At 43.9% G+C, this 17,180-nt stretch overlaps 1 protein-coding gene across 10 annotated transcripts in view; it reads left to right on the forward strand.

Annotated features, from left to right (window-relative positions):
* PPFIBP2 (PPFIB scaffold protein 2) overlaps positions 1-17,180 on the forward strand; it is a 247,702-nt gene that overhangs the window by 70,066 nt on the left and 160,456 nt on the right. For 7 of the 10 annotated variants that reach the window (XM_075927826.1, XM_075927830.1, XM_075927832.1 and 4 more), the window contains exon 1: positions 4,804-4,952. The exons of 2 other annotated variants lie outside the window; for them this stretch is intronic. The gene's annotated coding sequence lies outside the window, so the exon portion shown is untranslated. Of the gene's footprint in view, positions 1-4,803; positions 4,953-17,180 lie in introns of those variants that run through there. One more of the 10 variants, XM_006125671.4, reaches the window with a different exon arrangement.

The raw sequence follows: 17,180 nt of genomic DNA on the forward strand, positions 1-17,180 counted from the left end.
CACTGCCAGAGAGTTTGCAGGGTGATGGATATAGGTGAAATGTATGTGTAAGGAGGAAATATGAAAGCAAAGGGAGAACTGTAAAGGAAGGGAAGTAAAGCTGATGAGCCCTTAAGGGTTCAGAAGTTTGCACAAAGCTTATAAACTCAGGGTTTAACCAAACTGATTGATGTTTGCTTGAATCATTAAGTAATAAGAAGATGACAATATCAGTAAAATGCCTAGGATTTTGAATCTTTAAAACACTTAAAATATGCATGTGTAACATGCCTGAAAGTGGTATTATTATTATTATTATTATTATTATACACATTTTATAAATGGGGATGGAGAGTTAGGTTCTTTCTTAATGCCAGCCAAGAAGTCAGTGTAAAAACAGGTTTGCCAGTTGCCCGATTTTCAACTGGAATACCTGGTCAAAAAGGAACTTTGGAAGCCTGGTCAGCTGCTAACCAGACTGCTAAAAGTTCAGTTGTCAACACAGTGGTGCTAAAGGAGGGACTATCCTGGCTCTGCTTCACATGTCTGTGTCCTAGACACAGGGGCAGGGGTGGCTGGGGTCTCCACATATTACCCCACCTTGAGCACTGTCTCTGCAGCTCTCATTGGCTGGGAACCATGGCCAATGGGAGCACCAGAGGGCAGCACCTGCAGGCAGGCAGCTCCCTGGCCCCTCTGCCTAGGAATCAGACATGCCAGCAACTTCCAGGAGCTGGATGTAGCCAGGGAAGGCAGGGAGCCTGATCAGGCCCACTGCTCTGCAGACCAGGAGCTGTCCAGCCATAACCCACACCCCAACCTCCCTGCTCCAGGTCAGAACCCCCTCCCACATCTTATCTCCTTCCCAGAGCTTGTACCACCTTCCATACTCCAAACCCAGACCTGTGCCCCCTCCTGCACTCCAAACTCTGTGGTCCCAGCCCAGAGCCCTTACTGTAATGAAAACACCTCATCCCTGGCTTCATCCCAGTCAGAGCCTGCACTCACTTCTGCAATCCCAACCACCTGCCTCAGCCCAGAGTCACTTCCTTTCTGCCCCATATCCCAGATGGAGTCCTCACCCCCTTCAACACTCCAGGCTTCTGCCCCAGCCTGGTGAAAGTGAGTCAGGATGAGGGAGAACGAGTGACAGAGGTAGATGTGATGGAGTGAGCAAAAGGAAGGTGTTTGGTTTTGTGGAATTAGGCTATGTCTAAACTGGGAAGGTTTGGTGACAAAAGTGCTATCAACATACAAAAGTCACCAAAAGTGAAAACTGGTTAAGCCAATTTTTCTGCCTGCTGTTGTCAACGTTTCATGGCCATATTGCTAGCTCCCTTGTCGACAGACAGAGCAAAGCAGTGTGGTGTAAGCATCCCACGGTGCAGTGTTGTGGGAAGGCAGAGCTGATCCCTGTGCTTCTTGGGATAGCCTCCTTGCTCTGTGATCTCTCCCAGCTAAGAAATGTCAAAGCACCGCAGCAGTCTCTCCAGCCCTTCCTCTGCAGTAACAGAACAGAAGCATACTTAGAGCTAGTAATTAAGAAATTTGTCTGCAAACACCTGGAAGATAATAAGGTGATAGGTAACAACCAGCATGGATTTGTAATGAATCATGTCAAACCAATCTGATAGCTTTCTTTGATAGGATAACAAGTCTTGTGAATAAGGAAGAAGTGATGGATGTGATACACCTAGGCTATATCTACACTGCCCAGTCTTGTGCAAGAACATATGCAAATGAGGCAAGGCGATGAATATCGCTGCACCTCATTTGCATACTTAATGAGCCGCCATTTTGTGTAAGGGGCTTTTGCGCGAGAAGGAGCAGTCTACACTTACAATAAGTGGTAGGACGGCTCTTGCACAAGAGGGGGTTTTTGCTCAAGAAAGAACAGTGTAGACTGCTTCTTCTTGCACAAAAGTCTCTTGTGCAAAAATAAGTATGCAAATGAGGCACGGCGATATTCATTGCCATGATTCTGCATATATTCTTGCGCAAGACTGGGCAATGTAGACGTAGCCCTAGACTTTAGTAAAAGCATTTGATATGGTCTTATCTTATCAATAAACTAGGCAAATACAGCTTAGACAGGGCTACTATGAGGTAGGTGCATGATTGACTGGGTAACTGTTCTCAGAGAGTAGTTATTAATGGTTCACAATCCTGCTGGAAGAGCATTACAAGTGGGGTTCCACAGGGGTCTGTTTTGGGACTGATTCTGTTCAATACCTTCATCATCAATTTAGATATTGGCATTGAGAGTATGCTTATTAAGTTTGCAGATGATACCAAGCTGGGAGGGGTTGCAAGTGCTTTGGAGGATAGGGTCATAATTCAAAATGATCTGGACAAACTGGAGAAATGATCTGAGGTAAATAGGATGAAGTTTAATAAGGACAAATGCAAAGTGCTCCACTTAGGAAGGAACAATCAGTTTCAAACACAAAGAATGGGAAGCGACTGTCTAGGAAGGAGTACTGCAGAAAGGGATCTAGGGATCATAGTGGACTACAAGATAAAAAATGAGTCATCAGTGTGACACTGTTGTAAAAAAAGTAAACATGATTCTGGGATGCATTAACAGAAGTGTTGTGAACAAAACACAAGGGCTACGTCTACATTGGCCCCTTTTCCGGAAGGGGCATGCTAATTTTTCAGATCGTAATAGGGAAATCCGCGGGGGATTTAAATATCCACCGCGGCATTTAAATAAAAATGTCCGCCGCTTTTTTCCGGCTTTTAAAAAAGCCGGAAAAGAGCGTCTACACTGGCCCCGATCCTCTGGAAAAAAGCCCTTTTCTGGAGGATCTCTTATTCCTACTTCGAAGTAGGAATAAGAGATCCTCCGGAAAAGGGCTTTTTTCCAGAGGATCAGGGCCAGTGTAGACGCTCTTTTCCGGCTTTTCTAAAAGCCGGAAAAAAGCGGCGGACATTTTTATTTAAATGCCGCGGGGGATATTTAAATCCCCCGCGGATTTCCCTATTACGACCTGTGAAATTAACATGCCCCTTTCGGAAAAGGGGCCAGTGTAGACGAGCCCAAGAAGTCATTCTTCTGCTCTACTCTGCACTGATTAGACCTCAATTGGAGTATAGTGTCCAGTTCTGGGCACATTTCAAGAAAGATGTGGAGAAATTGGAGAAGGTCCAGAGAAGAGCAACAAGAATAATTAAAGGTCTAGAGAACATGACCTATGAAGGAAGACTGAAAGGATTGGCCTTGTTTAGTTTGGAAAGGAGAAGACTAAGAGGGGACATGTTAGCAGTTTTCAGGTATCTAAAAGGGTGTCACAAGGAGGAGGGAGAAGAATTGTTCTCCTTAGCCTCTGATGATAGGACAAGAAGCAATGAGCTTAAACTGAAATAAGGGAGGTTTAGGTTGGACATTAGGAAAAAGTTCCTAACTTTCCGGGTGGTTAAACACTGGAATAAGTTTCCTAGGGAGGTTGTGGAATCTTCATCTCTGAAGATATTTAAGAGCAGGTTAGACAGACATCGATCAGGTATTGTCTAGATGGTGCTTGATCCTGCCATGAGGGCAGGGGACTGGACTTGATGACCTCTCGAGGTCCCTTCCAGTTCTAGTGTTCTATGATTCTATGATTCCAATGATTTATGTTTGTCCCCAAACTCACTCAGCTGTCAGATACTTCCTGGAGCTTTGAAAGAGGATGCCTGCAGGGCAGCAGAGATCACAAAACGCTGAGCACAGCCATCAAGGCAATTATTGTGGGATACTGGTAGAAGCTGGGACTCTGGACAAAACAAAACAGCAGAATTTTTTCCAACAAAAGTCTCATTGTAGTGTAAATGCTCTCACTGTTTTGTCTCCAAAAAGGCAGTCTTTGGTGACAACACATGTCATTGTAGACTAGGTCTTAAGACAATTGGCAACCCTGTGTAAGAGCTAGGCCTAGAACTCAAGATTTCCTAAGCTAACCCACATCTCTGTCAATAAAATAAGTTGCAATTAGCAACTTGATTATCATGAGCAGACTTGAGAGTTAGCACCTGCTTTATGAAAAGGGGAGTTGATGCTCTCCCTGTTTGACTGGCTCCACACTCAAGGCAGTCACACAGCTGTTAAAAAATAATTGAGGCTTTTCAGAATCATGAAAAAAATTAAAAATAAATAAGACATTACGGATTATATTTTGCAAAGAACAGAAAATTCTGTGGATGTTCTACATTGGCGAGTTTCTGCAGGGAAAATAATAATCAGTTTTCATGCAGAATTGTCCCCTAAATCCAATACAGGCAGTCCCCGGGTTACGTACAAGATAGGGACTGTAGGTTTGTTCTTAAGTTGAATTTGTATGTAAGTCGGAACCGTTACATATTGTAGGGGAAACTCTAGCCAAACATTTCTCCAGAGCTCAGTTTTATTCTCCCACACCTCACTTCCCTCAGTCCTTTATTCTCAAGCTGAGGTGTCTGCTGAGAAAAGCCGCTCTGCGTCTCCCTGGTCTGCTGGGGGGTGCAGCTAGTGCGGGGTTGCCTCACCCCGTTTGTAAGTAGGGATCCGATGTAAGTCGGATCCATGTAACCCGGGGACTGCCTGTAGTTTCATTGAAGTTTATTTTCGCCCAGTGTCTACTAGATATTAGAGGCACTATCCCAGGTAAAAAATCCCTTCTTCACCTTCAAATCTAGTTTGAAATGCAAATAATGTATTAGGATTTGAACAGTATCATGACTGAGCAAAGGAAGCAGGATGCATTAAGACCAGTTTGTTCATAACTTCCTGGCAGATCCTATTACTTGTATGTGGTTGAGCTTGAGTAATTACATAAGATCACAGCGCTCTTATATGTGGGTTGGGCTCCAAATTATTGTAGGCATGTGTCTTAGGGTGGTGGTTATATTTGGGGATTGTCATTTGTTTGGTAGTGAGGTTATAACTATTAGCAATGAAAGACTTCACAGATCAGAGCAAAAGGAAAACCTTCTCACTTTAGTGATCTGTAAAGGTGAGTTGCTTTTGTATTTCCCTAACCGGTTTATGCAGATGTGTTTAAATAATTATGTAGAGATTTGCTTTAATCTAGTATTAGAGATTAAGAAAGTGTTTCTCAAAGTGGGTTGCAGGACTGCTTTGGGAAAGCTGCTGGTGGGCCCCTGCAGCTTTGCTTACCAAAAGGCTCCATAGCCACAGAGCCTCGCATCTCCCCTTGGCTCTGGTTCACCATTTCCAGCCAAGAGGAGACATGGGAAGGGGCGTGGCCCACGCCACCCCTTCCCGTGGCTCCCCTTGGCTGGAAACAGTGAACTGAAGCCAATGGAAGCCATGAAGCTCCATGGCTATGGAGCCTTTAGGTAAACAAAGTGGCATAGGCCCACTAGCAGCTTTCCCATAGCAGTCCTGCGGCCCACTTTGAGAAACACTGGATTAGGATATAAGGTTGCCAGGTGTCCATTTTTCAAAATTTATTTATTTATTTATTTATTTATTTTTGCTTAACTCTCTGGGCTTTTTGTTTGTTTGTTTGTTTTTGCTCAACAACTTTGGTCTCCCCCTTTTTTTCCTCCAGTGTTTTTTTGGGGGGAGAGGGTGTTTGGTATTTTTGGGTAAACCATCTGGCAACCCTATTAAGATATCTTTTTTTCAAACTCACTAAGTATTAAAATAAAGCTCCTCCTCCAGAATATTTTTCTTACATATAGAGAGAAGTCATTTCATTTTTGTTATATTCTTGAACTTTTATATATCTTATAGAGTAAGATGTCCTATGAATTGTGGATTTGTTGGTGTCCTCTGAGGAGAGAAAACATCAAACAAGTAAAAATTGCAAAAAGATACCAGCAAATATGTGTCTTTGCTATAGTCTTTGGCCCTAAGTAACTGACAACACACAGGATCTAGTTTGCTGCTTGCCAACTGTTGCTTTGACTAGACACACAGCAAGAGAGGAGTGTCTGGGAAAAATGAAACTTGCCTGAAGCTCGAGCAACAGGTCTGGCTAGAAAAAGATGTCAAACAAGAAGTATTACATTGTCACTCTGGAATAAATTACACTGGGCTCTACTTTTTTGATATGGCTGTTAGGATTTTTTTTAAACTTATCTTGACTTTAAGTTACATAATCAGCTTTGTACAAAGCATTGTACAAAGGTGTGTACAATGAAGTGGTGGTGAGGAAAAAGTACCAGGTGTATCAAGAGCATGTGAAATAACAGCAAACTTTTCATTTTTGTTTTGTAACCAAAATTAAGTCATTTTTTGCAACACAGAAATTTAGGTTTCTTGCTTCTTTTTTTTTTCAGAGAGATTTTTTTTTTTGGCTTGACCTACGGGTCTTGTGTTGTATTAAAACTTTTATAAGCTAAATTAATTTCATGTTCAAAATGAAATGTTGAAGTTTTATTTTTATAGTAACTATTTTCCCACGTCTGCTTGTAAACACGTGCCCAAACATATATTTCATATTTAGGAAGAACTCACTTTCTGGCATCTCAAGTTAATAATAAATATGAATTCATTTGACTGGTTTAAACATACCGAATGCCAGGACTACAAGGTTACATTGCAGAATGCCACACTGTACAGCACATAAGCTGGAAGCTTTCAGCAACCATTTTTTAATATTACCTCTCTTCCCCCAGCCATGGCCCAACTGTGCACCTGTCCAGTGTCTGGTCTATTCTAGTTTACACAAGCTATCCATGGCTCGAAGAGGCCAGCGTACAAGCAGGGATTACTAGGGAATGTAGACAGCCAATTCTCTAGCCAAAGGAGGCAGGTAGCATAGGAGTCATAAAGGCATCTTTGTAACACAGGAGGAACCTCCTACATTGGCGAGATTCTTCTGTGACTCAGGCCTTGTCTGCACTAAATGGCACCATCGATCTGCTTCAGCTATGCAAATAGCACAGCTGAATTCGATATACTCATCATGGCGTCTTGCGTGCAGCAAGGTCAGTGGGGGCTGCTCTTCTATCAGTGCTAGCCACTTTCCTTGTCTTGGTGGAATAGCAGCATCAATTGCAGCATGCTCAGAGCTCGATTTATCTCATAGAAGCAGATATGATAAATCGATGGCCGATGGATCAACTGCTGCAGCATTGATCCCTGGCATAGGGTAGACAAGGCCTCGATGTACTAGCCTGAGATCAGTGCACTGGCAGAGTGATGCAGAGCAGCTTAATTGTAGCTGAATATCAGGGCTAATATTTCTGGGGAGCAAAAATCTTTTCCTGAATCTAATAACTATACTAGCAAATACCACATTAAAGATGTGGCAACAGGAGACCAGAATCTACCATAAACTATTAAACCCAAGAAAATGGATGAGCAGCATTGAAGCATGTTTCTGTACACTCTGATGCACATAATAGGTTCCAAAATATTAACAGAAATGATTATTATTTTTGGAAATACCCAATTTATGTTTAACTCAGTCAATGGGCAATGAAGATTAAATAGGTCTGAGGGTAAGATGATTTATATTCAACATAGTAATTTTTAAAAAATATAAATATTATTGTGTTAGAAAAGAGAGATAAAACCAAATATTCAGTTGTTTTGAATGCTGTATTGTAACACAGGTGTTCTTCACTTACATCCTGTATATATTTGAGAAAGTTTGTCTGTGAGGGTATGTCTACACTACAACACTAATTCAAATTGACTTACTTTGAATTAGTTAATTCGAACTAAGCTAATTCGAATTAGTGAATCTAGACCTAAAAACTAATTCGAATTAGCGTTTTGCTAATTTGAACTAGCATGTCCACATTGAGTGGACCCTGAACCGAAGTTAAGGTGCTGTCAGGGCATCAGGTTAGGACTTAGAGCATGGAGCTGCTGCCTCAGGCTGGTCGAGGGCTGTGCTTAAAGGGACCCGACCCCCACCCCGGACAGACAGTTCTCAGGGTTCCCCGCTTGCTTGCCTACCTCGATGAGGGACAGCAAAGCAGTCCTGGCTTGGAGTGCCCTGAGTGCCCTCATTCAGCACATCACAGCACCTGGCCATCGGCACTTGCTGCAGGATGCCACCTGGGGAGGTCAATTGGGGGGCTGTCAGGATCCAGGAGGCCCTGCAGGAGAGCTTCCATCCCGAGGAGCCCGCAGAGCCACCCCAGGCCTCCCCATCAGGGGCTCGTGCCCCATTCCTCCCTCACCGCCTTCCACTTACCCCTCCCTACCCCCCTTCCTGATGTAAAAAATAAAGGACACGTGTGTTCAAAAATAGAAACTCTCTTTATTTAACAAAACTGGGGGTGGGGCATTAACCTCTGGGGAGACTGGGAAAAGGAGGTGGGAGAGGGGAAGAGAGAGGGTGGGAGAGGGGAGGAGGAAACCTGGGAGGAGAGACTGGAAGGGGGAAGCCAGGGGAAGAAGGAGAAGGGGAAGTATCAAACTATGGTACGCCATATCTTCAGTACTGTGTACAGATGTGGTCTCCTCACCTCAAAAAAGATATTTTGGCCTTGGAAAGGGTTCAGAAAAGGGCAACTACAATGATGAGGGGTTTGGAACAGGTCCCATATGAAGAGAGGCTAAAGAGACTGGGACTTTTCAGCTTAGAAAAGAGGAGACTGAGGGGGGATATGATAGAGGTCTATAAAATCATGAGTGGTGTGGAGAGGGGTTAATAAAGAAAAGTTCTTCATTAGTTCCCTATAATAGAAGGACTAGAGGACACCAAATGAAATGAATGGACAGCAGGTTTAAAACTAATAAGCGAAAGTTCTTCACAAAGCCCATAGTCAACCTGTGGAACTCCTTGCCACACGAGGCTGTGAAGGCTAGAACTAGAACAGAGTTTAAAGAGAAGTTTGATACATTCATGGAGATTGGGTTCATGGAGTGCTATTAGCCAGCAGGTAGGAACAGTGTCCCTGGCCTCTGTTTGTGGAAGGCTGGAGATGGATGGCATGAGACAAATTGCTTGGTCATTGTCTTTGGTCCATCCCCTCAGAGGTACCTGGTGCTGGCCACTGTCAGCAGACAGGCTACTGGGCTAGATGGACCTTTGGTCTGAACCAGTATGGCCGTTCTTATGTTCTAAGCTCAGGGCTCAGGGTCGGGGTTCTCACTGGAACCAACTTGATTTTCATGCAAACCTGCTCCTGGGTTCGCATGTGGCCTTTGGTGGCCAGGCTGGCAGCTATTTTGCCCTAGACGGCCGCTTTCCTGTGCCTAGTGCGGAGGTCCTGGACATTTGAGGCCTCCCCCCAAACCTCGATGAGGTCCACAATCTCCGCACTAGACCAGGTGGGCACCCGCCTCTTGCGGCCTTGGGCAGGCTCCTGGGAGCTACCAGCCTGGTCCTGGGAAGAGGAGAGGGCTGGGTGGCAGCGGGTGGCTGGCTCATGCCGTGCCAGGTGCAGGGTCTGCTGGCTGGGTGCTGGCAGGCTTGCAACTGGCACGGGCACTGTAGCCAGACCGTGCCCCTTTAAGGGCTCTGGGGCCGGGAGGGGGGGCAGAAAAGTTTCCCTGGTTTGGCCCAGAGTGGCCATCAGGGCAAGCTGGGGAGGGCTAGCCTCCCACTAGTTCGAATTAAATGGCTACACAGCCTTTAATTCGAACTACTTAATTCGAACTAGGCGTTAGTCCTCATAGAATGAGGTTTACCTAGTTCGAATTAAGCGCTCCGCTAGTTCAAATTAAATTCGAACTAGCAGTTTGCATGTGTAGCCGCTATTAAAGTTAATTCGAACTAACGGCTGTTAGTTTGAATTAACTTTGTAGTGTAGACATACCCTGAGGTTGTCTGTCTATCTGTTTGTTCAAGAACTCCTCCTAAACAGTAAGCTGGAATACAGCTTCCTCTTATCTGAACTTAAAACAAGGGAAGGGTTTGGTTGTGCCAGGAAAATGGGCTTTTTATGAAATGGAGAGGGAGGGCTCTGCTACGTAATGCCCGCATGGGGCTATGGAATGGAAAGCAGGGACAGTTATATTCAATAATGACCACAGAGAGGCCAGAGATGGGGACTGGGATAGCTACAACCTCTCCCTGGCAGGAGGGGGCCTGGGTGGAGAAAGGGAGACTTATCTATGATAGATCTGAGAAAGTTTGTCTGTCTGTCTAGTTTCCTCACATAACATAGAACATTGATGTTCTCTATTTCCATGTTCCAATTCTTGATTATCTTGCATAACATACAAATAAAACGTGTAAATATGAATTAACCTTAAATATATTTTACCTTTGTATGATTTAGCTAATTAACATTTATTTAAGTATAAAAGAATGCAAGAGCCAGATTTTACGTTCCTTTGCCAATTCCATTATTTTGTAATTTTCTTTCTTTTGTTCTGAGTTCTAATGAAACATACTCTTTTGAAAATTTCCCTGTGAAATGAAATTTCTGAAATTGGCTTAGATCTGCCGAAATGTTCAGTTTTGGTAAATTTGATTTTTTTCCAATGTTGGTTTTTTTATTTGATATTATAATATAAAATTAATATAAACTTTTTAAACAAAGAATTCTTTAAAAATGAAAAACTGAAGATAACGGTGATCTTATCAAAACCCTTGGTTTCAATTTTTTTCTAAATTTCATCAAAATTGATACAGCATAGGATAAGAAGCAATGGGATTAAATTACAGCAAGGGAGATTTAGGTTGGACACTCGGAAAAACTTCTTAAATGTGCGGTAGTTACCCACTGGAATAAGTTGCCTAGGTAGATTGTGAAATTTCCATTATTGGAAGGTTTTGAGAGTAGGTTAGGGTATGTCTACACTACCACCCTAGATTGAACTAGGGTGGTTAATGTAGGCAACCAAAGTTGCAAATGTAGCCCGGGATTTAAATATCCCAGGCTTCATTTGCATCTTGCTGGGCACCGCCATTTTTAAAGCCCCAGTAGTTCGGACTCCGTGCCCGCGGCTACACGAGGCATGGAGTAGGTAGTTCGAATTAGGCTTTCTAACCTAACGAGGAACGAGGAGTAACGGTAGTTCGAATTAGAAAGCCTAATTCGAACTACCTACTCCGTGCCGCGTGTAGCCGTGGGTACGGAGTCCGCACTAACGTGGATTTAAAAATGGCGGCTCCCGGCAAGATGCAAATGAAGCCCGGGATATTTAAATCCCGGGCTTCATTTGCAACTTCAGTTGCCTACATTAACCACCCTAGTTCGACCTAGGGTGGTAGTGTAGACATACCCTTAGACAAACACCTGTCAGGGATGATTTAGTCTTGCCATGAATTCAGGGGACTGAATTGGAAGATCTCTTCAGGTCTCCTCCTATCTTACAATTCTGGTTCTGTCATCTATTATTTCTGTAGAAAGTTTTAATTTTAATGAAAGGTGATTTCCAGATGGAAAAACTCTCCACTGGAAAATTTGTGATCAGTTTTAATTTAATCAACTTTTTAAAAGTAAGAAAATGAAAGAAAAAATCTTCCAAAATTAACATAGCATAGGTCAGATAGGCAGATGAACATGAAAATTATTCTTCCTCCTTGGGCAATCTTGTTGATAAATCTCTGCAACATTTCTATATAACCATGTATCATTTTCATATAACTTTGTATTAAGAGAAACTTTATAAGTCTTTATATAGATAGATCTTGTATAGATCTTTGCTTCTAATATAGATCATAGAAACTTTGTATTAAGCCCTTTATGTTATAGGTCTTAGGAAGCGGAAAATGTCTTTTTCTGGGCGGAGAATAGATCTCTCCCCTTTCATTGATTGTCCGGTTGAAATGAATGAGGTGTGAATGGAGAAGCCTTAAGAGGTGAGCACCTCCAGCAGCAGTTGCAAGGGTGGAGAGGGGCTGGGAGCCAGATCCAAAGACGACAAGACTTGTGAAGTGAGCTCATTGAAAAGAAGATTGGACATATCAATGGCCTTGGGAGTCAAAAGCAAGTGCCTGCCCTTGGAAGGTCCCTCTCTGAAGCAGCATTAAAAAAGGGGAGGTGATGACTAACTGACTACACGAGAGGGATAAACACGAGGCATCTTGCAGGGGGACCCTGGGTTTTCGTCTTATCAACATGGGAGCATCGAACCAGATCTGCAGAAGCCTGGCTCCACCCCTCCCCTATCTAACTCAACTGGCTAGTGCAGTTAGGGAGAGCAACTATTGGTAACAACAAGACCGAGTGTGCTTGTGTGTGTATGTGTGAATACATGAGTGTAATGTAGCATATGCATATGATAAAGTATTGATTGGTCTCTGTATGTTCAATAAATGCGGTATGTTACCTTATCCCCCTGAAAAAGATCCCGGGTACTTCTTTTAAGCACAACAATCTTACTCATTTACCTTTCCAATTCATGTCACTTTGTGTAATCGGTTGATTTCTGGGATTCAGCCCAGGAAAGTGTGATGGTACTTTTCTCAGGTTTTAGTTCAGCAAACCGTTTAAGTACTTGGTAAAAACCATTCATGAGATTTAGTGCCTTGCTGAATAGAGATGCCTACTGGAAGGCAGGTATTTGAGCCTAAGACCATCACATCCTAAATATGGATCAGTCACAGTAGGAGTGGCTGGTGGGCATTAGAAAGCTTGTACTCCCTCTGGGCTTGCTCATGGAAGAAGGATAGGAAAGTGATAGAATCATAGAATACTAGAACTGGAAGGGACCTCGAAAGGTCACCAAGTCCTCTGTCCCATTACCATCTAGACCACCCCAGATAGCAGGACCCATTACCATCTAGACCACCCCATATAGATGTCTATCTAACCTGCTCTTAAATATCTCCAGTGATGGAGATTCGACAACCTCCCTAGATAATTTATTCCAGTGTTTAACCATCCTGACAGTTAGGAAGTTTTTCCTAATGTCCAACCTAAACCTCCCTTGCTGCAGTTTAAGCACATTGCTTCTTGTCCGATACTCAGAGGGCAAGGAGAACAATTTTTCTCCCTCCTCCTTGTGACACTCTTTTTGGCTCTAGCAGTCTAAACTAAATGAGGTAGAGCTGAGGAAACAAGAACTTTAAACTGGGCAAGATTAGATCTGTGAAAGACATGTTTCCCAAGAAAATGCCCCATGGGAGGGGAGTAATGTTATTAGTGACTCTGGCTGCTAGGGCTTACTGCCCTGGAAGAAGGGAACAATTACTGACTGGCCACTGGTCCTTGCTGTCCTGAAGGAAGGAAGCGATTACTGACTCTGTCTCCTGGGCCTCACTGCCCTTCAAGAAGTGGGTGTTTTTACTGACTGTGGCCAGCAGGCCAGACTGCCTCATTGGGCCAGGGTGTCATTATTGTCCCAGAGCCATAGGGACTGAGGTGCACATGGAGTGAAGCCCTCTTTGAGAGGCTATAGAGGCCTAACACCCTGTTCTGCAGGGTCCTGGTGTGCCCACCCCATGACAGTGACTCAAAAGAGGAGATTGTCCTTCACTAGCAGAGAATGGATCAGATGATCTAATTATAGGTGTTGTTTGTCTCCAAATTCCAGGATTATCTGACACTTGGGATGCTTTGATGGGGTGTTCCTTTTTTGTTTTCCTCCATCTTTTACTCAAAATTCAGTTTGTCAAGCCTATTCCTAGTAGGCTTGGTGAAAAAGCAAAGTGAAAAATTCTGTGGCTTTTTCCTCAAAATTAATTTTCAAGAAAAGTTTCTGACTAATGCTAATTTCTAGCTCTAGAAATGCAATCATCTTTCTAATACAAAAAAGTGAGAAAGAAAGAACTCTCCAAACATTCAATTTATTGTCTCTTTTTAGAGTTGTTGCCAGCAGGAAATCTGACGAATGTTCAATTTTACATCCTTAATATTGTTATCAGACTAATTACAATTATTTTGTAGCAAACCACAAACTGAATAATAAACACAGCACAATGCAGATCAGTTTCTTCCATAAATAGTAAGTCAGACCCTTTGTTTCAAAACAAGAAAAACCTGAAAAGGAAATTGAAAACAGGTAAATCAGTGTTATGGTCAAAGGGCCTTGTATAATTTTTAAGGAACTAAAGTTTATTCTCTCAGTAGCTGAACTCATCATAAAAACCTGCATGTTATCCCTTTATCCAATGTAATCACAACATTGGATGAGGTGTGTCCCACTTCACATTTCAAATTTGTTGCACAAAAGGCAATGCAGATTGCAGTGGGATCATATAGGTATAATAGAGCAGGATTTGGCCCACTATTATTGAATAGATTTTGGTGCATAGGATCAGATCCCACAGGAACTCCCGTGATCTAGCAATGGCCACTCAGGCTATGTCTAGACTGCAAGCCTCTTTCGAAAGAGAGCGTCTAGACTGCACGCGGAACTTTCGAAAGAGCAAGCCGCTTTTTCGAAAGAAAGCACCCAGTGAGTCTGGATGCTCTCTTTCGAAGAAGCCCTATTTACATTGAAGAATGCCTTCTTTCGAAAGAGGAACTTTCGAAAGAAGGCGTTCTTCCTTGTGAAATGAGGTTTACCGCCATTGAAAGAAAAGCCGCGTTCTTTCGATTTAATTTAGAAAGAACGCGGCTGCAGTCTAGACGCAGGTGAGGTTTTTTCGAAAAAAGGCTACTTTTTTCGGAAAAAACCCTGATTCTGGACACAGCCTCAGTGTACTGCAGTGTAAAATTGATAGGGTTCATCTTGGGGCCATGCAGTCACAAACTAACCACGTTTGTTGAAGACAGTAGGTGACTGTTCAGACAACAGTGCTTAATTTGAAGGGAAGTGTTGGTTTTTCTCTGAGCGACTGGCTCTGGAAGTCAAGGGAGAGCCGGGCCAGTTCTTGTTCTTTGCGTGTGCAGAGTGAGGGGCACATGCCCTTTGGACTTGTTCAAGATGAGTGTGTTATGCCACACCCATTCGGGAATGCTTAATTACTTTCAGCATATTTCTAGCAGATGTCATTTTCATTGTCTCTTGCGCAGCATGAAGTTGCCACATATGCTGTGGCGAATAAATGTGTATGCCTGCAGTAGCTTGTCAAGGTTGCAAAACAGCACTTTCTGCCCAGAGTGCTTATCATTAGCTGAATAGAAGGCGGACTCTGTCCTCACATGGAAAATAACATTCTGCTTCACTTTAAACAGTCTCTTACTGCTTACACGAAAGTCTGGCCAGCGGTGTTAACTGAGTTCATGCCTGCTTTTTTAAGCCTCCCAAAAATGGTAGTTTCCTTTCCTTCTCCTATCAATTAAAAGAGTGCAGAGGTCTATCAGGAATAGTTGGAATTAGTCTATTAATCATCCTAAGATTATGAATTAACATTTTAATAACATAAAACTTAGTAGCAAAAGATCCAAAATAAAAATGTAGTGACACTGCATGGATTGGAGAATGGTTCCCTTCTGTGTCTCTATCCGGTGTGAAGCTAACAATGTATCTCAGAGTGCTCCTTCGGGAGCTGGCCCTTACGCCCTTCTTGGAGCCGAGAAGACTGGACTCTGCTTCAAGCACCACGGCCTCAGTACGGAGCACTTGCCAGCACCAACCTCCCACCAGCCACTGGTCACCATCCCTAAAAAGCAAAGAAAGGCCATGAGGGGGTTGTTCTCCTGTGTCCTATAAAAGGAAGGAAAGAGTCAGAGGGGAGAGAGACACACACATGGCAGCTCTTCCCCTCTGCGCTGTGGCCTGGCTCTGACTTAACATAAGAATGGCAAGACCAAAGGTCCATCTCACCCAGTGTCCTGTCTGCCAACAGTGGCCAATACCAGATGCCCCAGATGGAGGGAACACAACAGGCAATCATCAAATTATCCATCCCTCTGACCCATTCCCAGTTTCTTACAAACAATGGCACATATGTCATTGGTGAACATATCCTCTATGAATCTATATAACCCTTTTTTTAAACCTGCTAAAGTCCTGGTCTTGACAACATCCGCTGGCAAGGAGTTCCACAGGTTGACTAAGTGCCAACCTTTTGCTGGTTTTAAACGGTCTACCTATTAATTTGATTTGGTGACCCCTAGTTCTTATGTTATGAGAACAAGTAAATAACTTTTCCTGATTCCCTTTCTCTACACCAGTCATTATTTTCTAGACCTCTATCATAACCCCCCCTTAGTCTCCTCTTTTCTAAGATGAAAAGTCCCAGTCTTTTTAATCTCTCTTGATAAGGGAGCTGTTCCAAATGTCTGTTAAGCTGTCGACAGGGCTGTTCCCAGAAGAGTGCGGGGCCTAGTGCCCTGCCTCCTGTGCTCCTGGCCCCATCCCTCACCCCAACACAGAGTAACCTTGCCCCAGCACACTGCGCTCTTCCGAGCTCACATTGTTCCACTTACTGTTGCCAAGGTGGAGTGGAGCAACCTGGCTGGGAGATGTGACAGAAAAGGCTTCCGCATGGGTTTGCTTCCTGCAGCTCCCGCAGCTTAAGTGAGCACAGGGGTGCCTAATTCCTGATGTTAACCTATGGCTGGGCCTCATGGGTAATCCCCCAAAATGCCCTGGGCTTTGTGGCCCAGCTCAATATGGTTGGCCATGCTGTCCATAAGAAAGTTGGGGTGCTGCTGTGGGGTCCCCCAAAACATGGGATCCCCCAGAGCGGGGGCCTTGGGCAGCTGCCACAATCATCAGGATAGTTCTGGCTGTGGATCACACTTCTGATGAATGTCAGATGCATTCAGCACTGGGGCTGCTGTACACAGTGGAGGCCTGTTAGGCTACTACAGTTATTCTGTCGTTCCGGTATTGTCCATGGCAGCCACAAAGCTGCCCGGCTTGAGGTGTAAATGTGTCCTTGGACCTTTCCAATTGTCTCCATCAATGCAGCACAGCCCCTCCCACCCGTTCCCTCCCCCCTCCCTTTCCCCTCCCCCCCCCCCCCCCCCCCGCCTGCCAGGGGTTTTCTCCACTAGCACTTGCCTGATTAGTGAGCCATCCCCTGGATGCAGGCTAGCTTACCTACCTGGGTTCGTGGTGATGGTCCATGGATTATAAGCAATGTTCTGTGGGGTCCAGGTGTCAGTCACTGGCATTGACCTGCAGAGGTATGGCACCAATCCCCACAGCCCTGGTGCCAGGAGTGTGCAAGTCTTTTTCCAATCCATGGCACTGATCCAGAGGGCTGAGTTGCTGGTCCCGAGGGCCCCGTCTCTGGTTTCTGGGCAGCTGGTACAGATCACCATGGGCATGTCAACAGTCTGCAAGATGTTGATCTTTTCACTTCAGGTCTATGGAGCAGCACCATTCTCCAAGGGTGCGTCTACACTGCACCGTTATTTCGAGATAACTAGCATTATTTTGAAATAATTATTTTGAAATAATAAGTCATCTTATTCCAACTTTTATAACCCTCATTCTGCAAGGAATAATGCCTATTCCG

Source organism: Pelodiscus sinensis, chromosome 4 (assembly GCF_049634645.1).
Source record: "Pelodiscus sinensis isolate JC-2024 chromosome 4, ASM4963464v1, whole genome shotgun sequence".
NCBI lineage: Eukaryota > Metazoa > Chordata > Testudines > Trionychidae > Pelodiscus > Pelodiscus sinensis.